This window comes from Lissotriton helveticus, chromosome 4_1, assembly GCF_964261635.1.
Source record: "Lissotriton helveticus chromosome 4_1, aLisHel1.1, whole genome shotgun sequence".
Lineage (NCBI taxonomy): Eukaryota > Metazoa > Chordata > Amphibia > Caudata > Salamandridae > Lissotriton > Lissotriton helveticus.
In genome coordinates, this window is record NC_136063.1 from 209,742,104 (window position 1) to 209,757,481 (window position 15,378).

Genomic DNA, 15,378 nt, shown 5'->3' on the forward strand with positions numbered 1-15,378 from the left:
CTCCTCAGCCCTCTCCCTCTTCCTCACTCTAAGGCTGAAAAAGACAAAAAGCCTTCCCAACTCTTTCTAACCTGCAATAACCAACCCTATTTAAAAACACATGATATATATATTACTCCTGTTAGGGGCTACAATTTATTTCTATACTTAGATTATTAAAACAGTTATTGTGAATAATTCGCAGAACATAATAACACACATACCAGTTTTTAGAACAAATGCTTGTTTGCAATGGTACTCATTTCATCAACCTTAAATGGATTAAGGTCTCAGTTAGGTCCAGCCAAAGTTAAAACCTTCCACCCTGATATTAAACTCAAACCTCTGCACCAGGCACATTGGCTCACTGAGCCATTTAAAAGCAAACCCAAATGGGAACAACCTGCAAATTTGTATTATACCCAAATGTATGTATTTACTGAAACCTAGAGCACTTTAAAGCTATTGTAAATGGCAAGAATGCCCAAATTTTACCCAAATTTGACTTTGATATTTGGGGCACTTAAAAATAAAGATCCTACAATTGCATTACTTATTAATCATCCTCAGAATGTTCTTTACAAATTGCAGAGATTGGACATTAGACATATCTCATGTAATTCCTTAGAAAAATGAGTTTGTCACGCCTGCGCCAAGTGTCCTCATTATGCAGTATAACATAACTTAAATTAAATTATAATTTTAGGAGATCACAGTATAAGTATTAAGCTTCATGAATAGTAAAAAACGAATTTTGTAGCACTTATTTTTAATAATTAATTTGCATAATTAATAATTATTTTTAATAAACCCAATCATTTTTGATAATACCACATATTAAGGTTCTGTAATTCCTCGAATCTGACTTCATTTTCTTTTTTTTTTTGCTCTGTGCCACGTAGGCCTGAAAAGATAGCCTGACGAACAAGGTGGCCTGGCCCCCCTAGGTCATGTACACATTAACCAGTTTTACTCTGAAATAAACTGCAAGAAACTGACCTCTTCACCCGAAACTGACCTCGCAAAGCCAATTTCCCTGATTGATCTTTATCTGAGATTGCCAATCAATGTTCAAGACATCGTTAACTTTTTAGTTTCCTTGCACTTGCCCTATCTTGTTTCAGCATCTGTTACTGTTTCTTTCTTTTTAAATGTTTCTTCATTACATGGGTTAATTATTATTTAGCAACAGAGCCAAGAATATGCTTACAGAAATGCTTAAAGAGAGGAAAACCCTTAATTGAAATGTCTTCCTATAATATAAAATAATGAACCTTAGTTTTGGAATCTTTTTAAAACAACATTCTGAAATGCAAAGTTTCACCCATGCAACTGAGGCCAAAGTCCTGGCTTGAGTAAATATTCCTGTCTATTTAGCTTGTCTCTTAATGTTTGTAACATGAGCACGATGGTAATCTATTTAAAACTAAAACTAAGACATTTCAAGTTTCAAAATGCGTGTGCAATACAGCAAGGTCCAATGTATTCAGATGATGTGTTTGCCTGTTAATATCTAATACAATGTATCTAAGGAAAATGCTGTAAGTTTATTTATTTTTTGCAAAACACCCAATTTCGTTTTTGGGGGCTTTTTTATTCCTAGTGAATGTGAATATACATTTTAGTTTTTAAGCATTTAGACATTTTGCTTAATAGACTGAAAACATTAAAAAAAACACGAACAGACATTGAGCTCATTTCAGACATAAACAGAAAGGGGTCAAACACTCAGAACACACAATACGGCGTGCTTTAGCCATTTATTTCGTGAATAGCGCCATCGCTATTCACTTACAGTAATTGTACTAATGGGAAAACCACTTAGACATTTAAACACACAACAAAGGACAGCCCACAGACTGTACTTAAACCAAACCATTTGTAAATACTAGTTGTAAGTCATATTTACAAGAAGCGCTTCTCAATTTTGTTCCAAAAGACTGCAAAAACAGCCCAACAGACTGATGTATGTCCAAGAAGCGAAAATACACTCAATTCACTAGCTTTGGCTGGCGAACACCAAAAATCGCTCTGCATATCTTCATTCATAAAATTGCACAGAACAAAGGATCCTTGTATGTATTATGTCCATATTTTAATTCCCTGGGAATACAGAATCACCAAGGAAGAAATATGTTTGTATACCTAAACCTATTTAGGTATTCCTTCTAGGAGAGCCGGCTAATTAATTTCACATCACAACATGGTACCTTCCAAATAAAGCAACACATTCTTCTATGTGAGCTTTGAAACAGGCATGCCAAAAATATTGCAGAATATACAATATTATAATCAAAGTAGTGCTTAATGTACTTTTCGTACGTGCACCGTTCAACAAAACCAAATAGAGAAAAATCTCCTCATTACCTGTCTACACTAATTGCATATTTGCATATCAAATCCATACAAATCAAAAGTTGGCCAACACAAATTCCAAAATTCGAAAGCTACAGTAAGCGTTACTAAACTACCTTACTTTTACCAATCAAAAGGTTGTCCAAATTATAACTGTCAAGCTCTAAATGACCTAACGGTCCTTTTTTAGAATACTCACGCCAAAAAGGTTCTCAGTCAGGAGTGACATCATGTGGAGGATCAAAATCAGGAAGATCAGAAATATACTGGGCTGCAAAGACAAAGAATCTCCAGAATCCTTGTGCACAGAGTAGTAGAGTCCCGTCCTGTCCTCCTCAGTAGATTTCAGTCTCCTGACAAGATCACTCCTTCAGAAAGTCACTTCTCTGATGACGCCCACGTTGGCCGCGCCATTTGAAGAACTGTCATCTTCATTCTCAGGGGTCTCACTAATACAAAGAACTTGGCACAGAAGCTGAAATATGAAAAGACATCTTTATTAAACTTAATTAAGTGAGACTACGTCACACAGAAGCCTTGGCAACTGAATGAGGCAGTCTAAAGAGTACAAAACTCAGAGGCCTTTTATATGCTTAGGGTTACAAACTCAGCATAAAAGAAAGGGGCAGTCCTAGCTTCTGCAAGCATGCAAAATACCTAATATGGACATACAAGATCTGCAAAATATTAGCCAATAGGAGAACATTAAAAAAAAGCATCATATAACCAGAAGTCCCCCTTACGTCGTGTTTCTGCCCAACCCACAAGTAAATTAATTACAGCACTTATAGGTCAATCAGTAATGGCAGGACATGTCTGTATGCAGTTAGGCCAGCTGGTGTCTGAGATTGATTTCAAAGCAAGGATAGAGGGGGGTTTTCAACACGTTGCAGTCCAAAGGGCAGAGACACTTTATGAATAGAGCAGCCTGTCTAAAGGCAACACAAATTGATGACAAATGTAAGATGGAGTCAAAATTAAAGAACCTCACACGGTGCCTGCCACGTTGTACATGCAAATGTAAAACATGTATTTTTACATTGTGGCGGGTGCTGCCACCCGCCACAATGAAAACATACAGGATGCACCCGTCAGTGTGTTGGGCGCATCCTAATTCGTTTTGCGGGACCGCCGCACCTATGGCGGGCGGTCCCTTTTCCAGTAACGATGGCGGGCAGACAACGTAATCGGCCCCCTAGATCTCAGCGGAGGCGGCGGTCTTGTGGTGGTCCCACCGCCAACATCATAATCGGGCAGGAGACCTGATGTGATGGCAAGGGTCAGACCACTATCCACGTCTACGGATGTTTAATTAGAAAAGGAATATTCAATTAATATAGAGTATATACCTGAAACTGTACCCTTGAAAGTCTTCATTGTATGAATATATGTATCTGAAACTCAAAGTCCTGCTCCCCAGACTGCTACAAAAGGTTGATATTTGAATCCATCTCAGGGCGACTGCAGCCTGAGTTACTCAGAGGTGGGGGCAGCTGTTATGTTGGGAAACGAATGGTGTTTGGTTCCCTCTACTTACCACTGACATCAGGAAGACGCTGTGGTCAAAGATCTTTTTGAGAGAGTGACTTTGCATGCAACATTATGAGCCTCTCTGCTGTCAGCATCTTCTTCTCACTTTGGTGCTGGCTCCTGGAGCATCATTTCGATCTGAGCATGGAAAGCACAGGAAGAAGCAGCTCGAAGCTTGGTGCGGTTATTCTTTTTCTTTCTTTAGGAAGCGGCTTGAGCCAGTATCAGGGGGATCTTGCTGGACATGCACCAGGCTGCTGGCAGGATGCAAGCTCTTTATACAAGGTGCCTCACTGGGTCAGTACTGATGCCACATTGGGTTTGCAGAGGTCAGGCTGTTTGTATCGCATATACTTGTTAGCCTGCAGCATGTGAACTGCATACTTTGGTATTGATCCAGCGGCCTATAGAAAATATGTCATAAACTACGCTACCTAACTTCATAACACACTCTAGAAATCATCACTTAAAAACATGGACCCATTAACAAAACCTGACATATTTTGACCAACTGAATCATGTGGCCTAATTAAACTTATATACAATTTATATACATTTATATACATCCGCGGTAAAAAAGAAATGTCATTATTCAAACAAATCCTAACTATTTTATTGGCCACTATGGCGATGGCATCTAGCTAATGATAACCTGCTCTTCTAAAATAACAAGACCAGCTTGTTTCAAAAGTAAGATTTTATTAGCTATTTATTTAATTTATAAGAATATAGTTTTATTTATGCATTTTTATTAGAATCATTGTAAGCATATTTGTAAGTATTTTATAGAATTCAGATTATTTGCAAAGAATTATAAGTTTTTGCATTTATTTAAAACCTAAGTCCCTAAAATTAGCTAAATAAATGGAAATAAAGTAAAGTCTTTAGGGTTTCGTACGTGCTCCAAGTAAAGTCTGACAGCACGACACCCTCATCCAAAGGTTAGAAAGCAGCAGCGTGACCCATCCACGGGGCATGGGTCTTTATACCTTTCTGCGCTAAGCTAATCTAAGTAAAAGTAAATCTTTCTGCAAAAGTCGATGTCCCATTGGTTTGTGAGTGAAAAGTGACATGTCACCCCATAATTTCAAAACATCAGATCCGTCAATTTCTTAGACTCCATTGTCTTTACTGTACGTGCTCCGAGGCTTCCTTTGCTTGCAACAATTTTGTAATAGTTTTTCACTGGTTTCATTTCACTTCCTCGGATGCCAAGTTATCAAATGTTCCTTCTGCCGGTTCCTGACCTTGGCCACGTCCGACCAGAATAATGTCAGAGCCTCATCATAGTTCAACAAATGTTACTTCGATGGAAAACTTTAGAAAGGACATCTCAGGCTTCGTGCAGAAATTAAATTCATCATTTTAGTAAACTCGAGTGATCTAGGCCCAAAGCAGTCAATTTAATTTCTCTAATGTATAAACAAACACAAGAAAATAATTAATGAAAGAAATATTATTTATTCTGTTTCCACCCTTTGTTTACTAACTATTTATCCCACCCATTAGTCTAATGTTACCTAGCAAAAAGCAAACAAATAAAGCAGCACTTTATATCTACCAGTCTTCAAAAATCCACGAAATTCATTATGCACCTATAGAGAGTAGAATGACATCACATGGACAAGGAAAGCAAAATAAGCACATGCCACTTTTTAAATTCAGCTGCAGTTAGTTTTGACATGACAGAACGACAAAATTAATTTATTATTTTTGCATGAACAGAAGATGCAACAGTATGCACATTTATGAGCACATATGTTAATGTTCCCGCGTGTAAAAGTTTAATCTAAGTTGATTTAGTACAAATACATCACAAATCATTAATAGGATTATTTTATTTTATGGAAGTATGACTTTGCGAGTTGGAATGAAAAGAAATTCTCTATCTCGCTCCATCAACTCCCTCATCTGGTGATTAACAAATCACCACACCACACCCAAAATTTAGATAATTTAAACTAATTAGAAAATGATTCAAATCCATTTGAGTTAGTATTCTAAAAATGTGTTTCTGCAAAATCTCTGCAATTATCGTAACGTCCCCTATGTAATTCTTGTAATTCTATTTCCTTTTCTTCTTCCTTTTTTATTTAATAAATTCTCTTCTTTTCTTTCATTTGTTTCTTTCTCTTGTGTAATAAACAACCAATCTTTGTTAGAACTATTATAAATATTATCACAATCAAAGGTGTTAAAATCTTGCCAAGAACTGAACCACCTATTTCTTGAAACCAGGTTTTTATAGCTTGAAACCTTTTTGAAAGTCGCTCTGAGAAATCTTCCTCTTCTAATGGAACTATCTGAATGCATTTCTGTAATATTCTTAATATACATATCAATATTTTTACTTTCGTCAGGTATGTAGGTACAACAATGTTGCACATGTAAAATGCCACAAACTCCTCCCTCTTTTGCAAGAAGTATATCTAAAGCAAGGTGGAGAAGCGTGGAGAAGCGTGGCTCAGTGGTTAGAGGCGGCAGACCCGGAAGCTGAGATCGACCGTGGACCAGGGTTTGATTCCCCGCCTCGGCGGGTCTAGGGCTCAAAATTCCACAGACTCGACAATTCTCGCTCCGGTGCCTACTCGAATCACGGGGTCACACTCTGCAACTCTGGGCAATAGCTTGCTTAATCTCCACTACGGCCCCTCACGGCGGGATGCCTGGCTTTCACCTTGTGGACACCCTGCCGGGGTTTCTCACAGGGGAATACCAGGACGGGTTCCCTAAGCAAGCGCCAGGATGCCCTTTGGGTGACAGGTTTGCGCTATATAAGTACACCTACATTTACAAGGCGATCTTGCATCTCCATAGTTCTAATTGCAATGACTTCAACATTCACTAATTGGAAACCATCTGCTGTATCAGTGGACAATCTATCGACAATTGTGGATAATTTTCTAATTTTCCCTGCATTCAAGGTTATACCTACTATGGGTATCACTGCTTCAAAAATATCTCCTAAAATTTCCGTGAAACTTTTTCTTCTATATCTATTTACATGATTATTAATTTTGAACAGTCCTTCTGTATTTCTGTCAACATGAAATATCTTTGGAAAAACAATTCCAACAAAACAAGTCCCATACCAGTGGTCTGGGAGATTATAGTAAGCTTTGTCACCACAAATAAAATAAATCCCAGGAAAAATTGGATCCTTGCCACCTTTGAATCCCCAACCTCCCATAATCTGATAAGTATCTTCACAATTACTAGCACCCACAAAATAATTATCAAAAAGTGTATTATCTCTTCTAATACAAAGCTTACCACTAACTGGTTTATCTATGTGAATTGCAACATTATCAAAAGTTTTGCCATTAAGCTTCTCATCTTCTTTTTGCCAGAACCTAGATTTAGTCTGCTTAACTAATTCGTTCCTTTTATAAATTGCTCTCCTCTCCTCAACAAGGTTCAGGAAATTCTTTCCTTCAGTACTTAATTTACAAGTTAGATTATTCTTATAAGCATACTCATAAGTGAGTTTGTTAGTTACTAGGAAAAATCCCCTCATCTGTTTGGCTTTTTTATGTTTATTCAAAACACTCTCAATTTTTAAATTCGCAAAAATTTCATCAAAATTTGAATAATAATATTCTAAACGTCCAGTCTGATAGAACAAACTAGCTAACACACTACATGTTATACCATATGTAAGAGGAAGCATAATGTATGTTACTCCCTCAGAAACAGAAGCAGGTAACTTTACACAAACATAGCAGTCTTTAGCGTCCATTACTTTAACATATTCTCCTAAAAGCCTTGTGAATGTATTGCTTGAAAAATCACTAATAGATTTGTCCTGATGAATTTCAGGTTTGTGATCAATAACTTTGCTTGTTGCACTATGTTTGTTTTGACTAATCCAAGCTTTGCTTGTCATATTGACTTTGTGTAAATTTTTGTTGATTTCAAAAGGAATAACAACAGCTAAAACTAACCAGAGCAGAATTAACACGCGCACACACACCAGAGTCATCTTACAGCATCTCTTGAATATAGAACATTTTGAAGTACTTCGTTCCATAACGTAAGGCATTTTTTTTTCAAACTTTGTCTTAGAAAATTAAAAGAACAAAAAATTATTTTAAAATATTAATTTCAAAATGTACTTATACACACCCCCCTTTTAAAATAATTTTTTTTATTTTTTTTTATTTTACCCTAACAATGTATCTTCGACCTTATGTCACAAAAAATTTCCCAGCTAAACAAGTTTTCTTCGACCTTGTGTCACCTAACACAATTTCTTCGGCCTTTTGCCAAATAATAAAATTAAAAACCCAATTTAATAAATCAGTACTTCAATCATTGTCACTAATTTCTTCAATTTCATCTTCCTGGCTGCTACTATTAATCTCAATAACAGGAGGAATTATCAGATAAGTCCATTCAGGAGACCTATATTTCTGATTAGGCTTCACAACTCTCTTAGTTTTTCTAGACACTACTTCTATTTTCCTCCCTTTTTCGGCATTCTTTTCAGGCTCTTTTTGACTAGTAATTTCATCCACCTGCTCCTTAGAATTTTTAATTAGCCTGACTCTCAATCTTCCACTTCCGCTTGGCCACAAATCACCTTTTCTCAAGATCTTTCTTTTCGGTTCTGAAACATTTGTTTCTGACTTCCAAGATCTTTTCTTTACTTTTCCATCTTCATCATTCACGTCACTTTCTCCAGAGTCACTGTCAGAAATTTCGATTCTTGACACAGGACCTTTTCTACTCGGCAGTTTCACTCCGTTAGGAACTATACTCTGTCTTCCATCACTGGTACTTGGCAATTCGATTTCCTCCTCCTCTTCAATTACCTTCAACTTCCCAGTTTCTGGTTTCTTGTTCCTTCTTCCAGAGCTTATCCTCTGCTTTTCGATACTCTCCTGGTCAGAAATTTCAATTGATTCAGCTTCTCTGTCTTCAAAATTTTCAATAGTCTCTACTCCATTCACTTTCTTGGCAGACTCTTCTGCTGAATTTCTTTTAATCAGATCTTCATCACTTTCAGAGTCTATTTCAATGATTTCCAAATCTTCTCTGTTCAAGTCTTTATTCACTTGCAGATTTTCCAGATGTCGACCTCTCTGTCGATCTTCAGAATCTGGATTTCTTTCACCTTCTATTTCGGAATCAGAATCATCTGTAGAATCACTCTCTTCATCAGAGTTTTCAGGAGTAGGAATTGGAATAGTGTGGCTTGGATGTATCCACCTCTTCAATCCTTTACAATTTACTGCATTTGTAGTGACTAGAATTATCTGCCTAGGTTTTTGCCACCTAGGGACCAAACAATTTCTTCTTCGATGAACTTTTGTCCTGACCCAATCTCCAGGTCTCAAATCATGAGTCTGTACTTTTTCATCTGATTGTGCTTCAGTTCCCACCTGATTAGACACAGAAGTCACTACGTCAGACAGTCTTTTGCAATATTCTAAAATAGCACTGTCATTAATGCTCAACAATTTGCCAACTAGAACAAAAGCTTGTCTCATGACCCTGCCCATTAAAATTTCATGAGGACTCAGACCTGTCTTCTTATCAGGTGTACTCCTTAATGACATTAGAACCAGTGGAAGAGCATCTGTCCACTTTACACCTGTATCTAGACACATTTTTCCAATCCTGTTCTTAATTGTTCCATTAATTTGCTCAACAACTCCAGATGCCTCTGGTCTGTATGCACAGTGTATTTTCTGCTCAATATTTAATGCTTCACAAATTAATTTCAAAAGTTTGTTATCGAAATGGCTTCCTCCATCACTCTCAATAGTGACAGGAAAACCGTACCTTGGAATGATTTCTCTAAGCAACTGTTTTGCAACTGTAACTGAATCACAATTTCGAGTAGGAAAAGCTTCTACCCATCTTGAAAATAAACAAATAATCACAAGAACATATTTCAAACAATTGTGTAGGGGCATCTCAATGAAATCCATTTGCAGTCTGGTGAAAGGACCACCCTCTCGACCTATAATTCCTGTACCTACAATTGACTTTCTGTTTGGGTTCATTTGCTGGCAAGTTAAACACCTCTGACAAAAAGACTCAGCAATAGTCCTAAATTTGGTATTAAACCAAGTCTCTTTAAAAAGTCTGATCATGGAATCTCTTCCAATATGGCCAGGACCATGATATAATCTGGCCATGTCAGCAATTAAACAATTTGGTAAAACTACTCTGCCATCTTTGTAAGTCCATATTCCATCCTCAACAAGTGGTCTACACTCTGCCTTTAACCACGAATCCTTTTCCTCATCATCAGCTTCATTTTGCAAATCCCTAATTTCCTGCCATGTTTCCACTACCGATGTTAGCATCAATGAATTTGAGTCACATTCTTTGCTTTTTTCCCGATTGTAAGCACGACAATTTTTTGCACAGTATTTTGCTGTCTCATCTGCATAAGCATTACCTTTGGAGATAAAATCCACACCTTTTGTATGTGCTGCACATTTAACCACAACAATTTCTTTAGGTAATTGTATAGCGTCAATCAATCTCTTGATAAACTCTGCATTTTTAATTGGTGACCCTGCTGAAGTTAAATAGCCTCTCTGAGACCAGAGCTGTCCATAATCATGCACAACTCCGTACCCATACTGGCTGTCAGTAATTATGGTAACTCTCAAATCCTTTGATATTTCACAAGCACGAATTAAAGCAATTAATTCAGCCACCTGTGCTGAACGAATTCCTTCAAGACATGATGCTTCTTCAACATCTGCAACTGTACAAACTGAATAAGCTGCTTTTAAAACACCTCCTTCTGACCTCAAACAAGAACCATCCACAAAGTAAACAAAATCTGATTCAGGCAAAGGAACATCTTTAATGTCCTGCCTAGGCTTGGTGCAATATTCCATAACATCCAAGCATTCATGTTCCACATCATTTTCATCAATAATTTCAGAATCAGGTAATAATGTGGAAGGATTCAGATTCACGCATCTTGCAATAGAGACATTATCTGCTCCCAGAATTATTTTTTCATATTTAGTCAATCTACTGCTAGTTAAATGCTGAGTTTTACCTCTTGTCAGTAATATTTCAACTGAATAAGGCACAAAAACTTTCACAGGAAATCCCATTATGATTCCTTCACTCTGCTCAAGACTGACACTTGTTGCAGCAACTGCTTTTAAACAGCCTGGTAAGGCTTTAGCAACTGGATAAAGAACTGCAGAGAAATATGCAATGGGCTTCTTTAGATTCCCATGTCTTTGAATTAACACAGACAAAGCACATCCCTCTCTTTCACCGCAATACAGTTCAAAATCTTTCTCATAATTCGGCATGCCTAGAGCTGGAGCTTCACACAAGCTTCTTTTTAGATTTTCAAAAGACTCAAACTCAGTTTTGTTTAAAACAATTGGGTCTTTTACATCTGATTTTGTCAATCTCTGTAGTGGTTTTGCAATTACCGAAAATCCACTTATCCATTGTCGACAGTAACCAACCATTCCCAGAAACATTCTGACCTGTCTTTGTGTTCTTGGAGGTTGCATTGCTTGAATCATTTTAATTCTCTCAACTGTCACTTGCCTCTTTCCCTTTGCAATTCTGTGACCTAGATATTTTACTTCCTGTTTACAAAACTGCAATTTAGCTGGAGACACCTTATGTCCCTCATCTGCTAAATGATTTAGCAGTATAATCGTGTCTGTCACACAATTTTCTCTAGTTTTAGCAGCAATCAACAAATCGTCAATATACTGCACCAACGTTGACCTGCCAGGTAAATCTAGATCTTCCAAAGATCTTTTTAACAGCTCATTAAAGATAGAAGGACTTTCTGTATACCCTTGAGGAATTCTACACCATGCGAGGGTCCTACTCTGGAATCTGAAAGCGAAATTTTTTTGACTCTCAGGATGTAATGGTACAGTAAAGAACGCATTGCAAAGATCAATAACAGTATACCATTCTGCATCATGTGGAATCTGATATAAAATAACTGCAGGATTTGAAACCACAGGACAACATGGTACGACAATCTGATTAATCTTCCTCAAATCCTGAACAATCCTATATGTTCCATTCGATTTTTTAATTCCCATAATAGGTGAATTACAAGGACTACTTTCAATTTCTTTTAGAACACCTTGCTTAATAAATTTTTCGATCACAGGAATAACTCCCTCAATTGTCTCCGCTTTCATTTTATACTGAGGAATATTTGGAAGTTCTATTCTCTGCTTTAAAGTAATTTTGACTGGATCGACATGTTTCATCAGACCCATCTCATTCCCAGTCAAATCCCAAATTTCAGCTTTTACTGTTTCTTTGAGCTCTTCTGGTAAATTATCTTTTTCAAATGTAGGAAACAATTTTGTTTCTTCTGTTTCTACCAACATCATAGTCATTCGATACAAACCATCTTCCTCCATTGTTTGTAGTTCAACTCCCTCAGGAGAACAATATATTCTGCAATTCATCTTGCACAATATATCCCTCCCCAACAAATTCACCGGACTGCTGTTACAAACCACAAATCTGTGTTTGTCTTTAAAATTTCCAATTTCAACTGGTACTGGATCAGTTAGATCCGTTCTGATCTATTGATTACTTACTCCAACTACTTGGATGGTTTCCCCAGAGAGAGGTAGGTTTTCAATTTCCACTGATCTAACAGTAGAACGGGTAGCACCAGTGTCCACTAAGAAAGTGATGTCTACATCATTAACTTTCCCATTTACAAATGGACCAGACTGGTCAACCTCAAGAGTGGCTCCAATAACACACTCTTCCCCCTCTCTCGGGCACCGTCAGAAGTAATCATCAGAATCACTTTCTTGTTGCTCAGTTAACAAAAACTGTCCTGAAGCATTTTGCACAATTTGCCTTTGGGTTCTTATTACCTGATCATCTCCTTGAAATCCCACACTTGGTTTATATTTTTGACTTCCCCCACAATTAGGAAAAGGAGGTTGCGGTATTTGATTTTGCTGGTGATTCAATTGGTTTTGCAGCTGTCGTTGAAGACTCAAATCATTAAAATTCTGTTGCAACTGTAGCTGTCGCTGCAGATCAACATCACTCTGCATCTGTGGATTTAACAATGGACTTTTTAAATTTCTAGGTGGTTTCTTACACTCGTCTCTCCAATGTCCAATTTCTCCACAATTGAAACAAGGTAATTTCTGTTTTAATTCTTCAACTTTAGGATTACATTTTCTGTTAATATTAAATTTAAATTTTCCTTGACCCTGATTTGAATTTTGAGTTTGAATAAAATTAGTATTTTTATTTCCAAGATTAGCAATCTGTTGCTCAGCCACTTTTACTTGAGCCCACATCGCTTTCTCCTTGAGCTTTTTCTGCTTCACTTCTAACTCATCACTGCAGTATTTTGCTTTTCTTAAAATGTCATCAACTGAAAGTGATTGCCAACTGACAATATTATTCCTGATCATTTCTCCAACCTCTGGTCTGAGACCATAAACAAATCTATAGATAAAATGACTCATATCCTTTTCATCCAATTTTTCATAGCCACTGTATTGTTTAACAGTAACCTCTCATAAAATGAATGAGCTGATTCTTTTGGTTCTTGATTTGTTCTATCTATTTTAACCCAATCAACCTCTTTTGGCGGAATTTTTTGTTTTAACTAGTAAATCACTTTTTCATAAAAATCCATTACTATCGGAGCTGGAGCACCTGTTTCTTTAATTCGTTCAGGTTCCTCTTTTGGCCAACTTATAGAAATTTTACATTCTGTCCAAAGATCTGATGGGACAACGATATCAAAAAATCCATCCAGATCTATCCACAGAACCTTTGAAACTTTTATAAACCTGTCTACCTGACGGTACCATTCAACAGGTTTTTCTCTTAATCTAGGAAAGTAATTTGTAAACAACAGAATGTCTTGTCTTGACCAAGGGACATGAACATACCCTCCACCTGCAATCTCTCTCATTGGAAACTGTTTTGACAATTTTTCTAATTTCTCATCTTCCTTCTTTCTTGTCCATTTCACTCTCCACTTACTCAACTCACCTAATTTTTTGATGTAAACAATTAATTCTTTTATATGCATTATTCTTCCCATTGAATTCAAGTTTTCAATATCCTTTTCTGTAAAATCTAATCTATAATGTTTTCCAAAATTCTTTTGCCTGTTCAAATCAATTTCAAGTTCTGCTGCCAGTTCTTCCAATTGATCATATTTGTTTTTTGTTTTCCACTGAATACTCTTACAGATGAACAGGAGTTCATCATCACGATAACATTTTAAACTGTCAGGACCAATTGTACCAATAATTAATTCCTCCAAATTTGCCTTCAATTTTGCAACATCAAGTTTAGAATTTGATCTTCTAATGTCAGAAGTTTCAGCATCAGATTCTGCACCCATCGGTGATTTGGAAAAAGAACCCTCATTAAAAGTCAAATCAGGCATTCTTGTTTTTCCCGAATTAATTTCAGATATATCTGAGTAAAATTTTTCAGCAACTTTTTGAATTTCTGCATTTAAAGGAATTGTTAAACCTGGCTTATTAATTTCCCTTTGATCAAAAACAGGCTGAACAGGACCAATCGTTACTGGAACTGTCACAGCTTCCATGCCTTTTGTCATTTGCCGAATTAATTCTTCTTTTGATCGAAAATATTCAGAAGAATTTTCAACTCCTTCATTTTTAACTTCTCTCATATAGTTTTTTGGAGCTTCCCTTTCTCTTGGAATTAGCGAAAAATGTTTACCTCCAATACAGACATCAGCATTTGTCCCAGTTTCTAATTTTTCTGGAGTTTCAAAAGATTCAGAATTATTTGGGTATAATTTAGAAGATTCACTAATCGGAGGTGCACTTGGTGTAGTCTCTGTAGAAACCATCGGAGTAGACCATGATCGAGGAGGTCTCAAAGGTTCATTTCTTTTATTAGAAGTGAAAATTTCTTCTAAAACTGCATCTTCAGTCTCACTTTCTAATGGGGCATTATTTTTCTTTTCAGTTCTTTTTTCACTAGGAGATCCTAAAACCATTTCTCTAATTAAATAAAGTCCTTCGCTCATGCTTCCCTGTCTCCACATTCGCATTCTGTCTTCATGTGTTTCCCTTCTATAGCTTGGTATTTTAGGAGGTCTTTTAATACCACTCGCTTCTCTTTGTAGCTGAAACATTTCATCCTCCCATTCAACTAAAGCTTCAAATTGAGTAGGTCTCGGCTTTGGTACAAGAGCATTCATCTTTTCTCTTAAATTTCTTAAAACCTTTACATTAAAAGAACCATCATCCGGCCAAGTTAAAACACCATCATCTTTTGTGTAGTGTTTCCAAATATCAAACCACAAAACAGTATGATAACCATATTCACCTTCCATATACCCTGCAGGTGTTTTATATTTATGAAGTAATTTACCACCTCGCGTTTCAATTTTCTTGTCCGGTAAAATAAGGTTTTTACGTTTCTGAAGCAACTTAGGCTTTTTCTCCACATGTTTAAAATGATAACTCATTTTTAAAAGTCAAATTCAATTAATAAAATTGTTCGTAAAATATTTCCGGG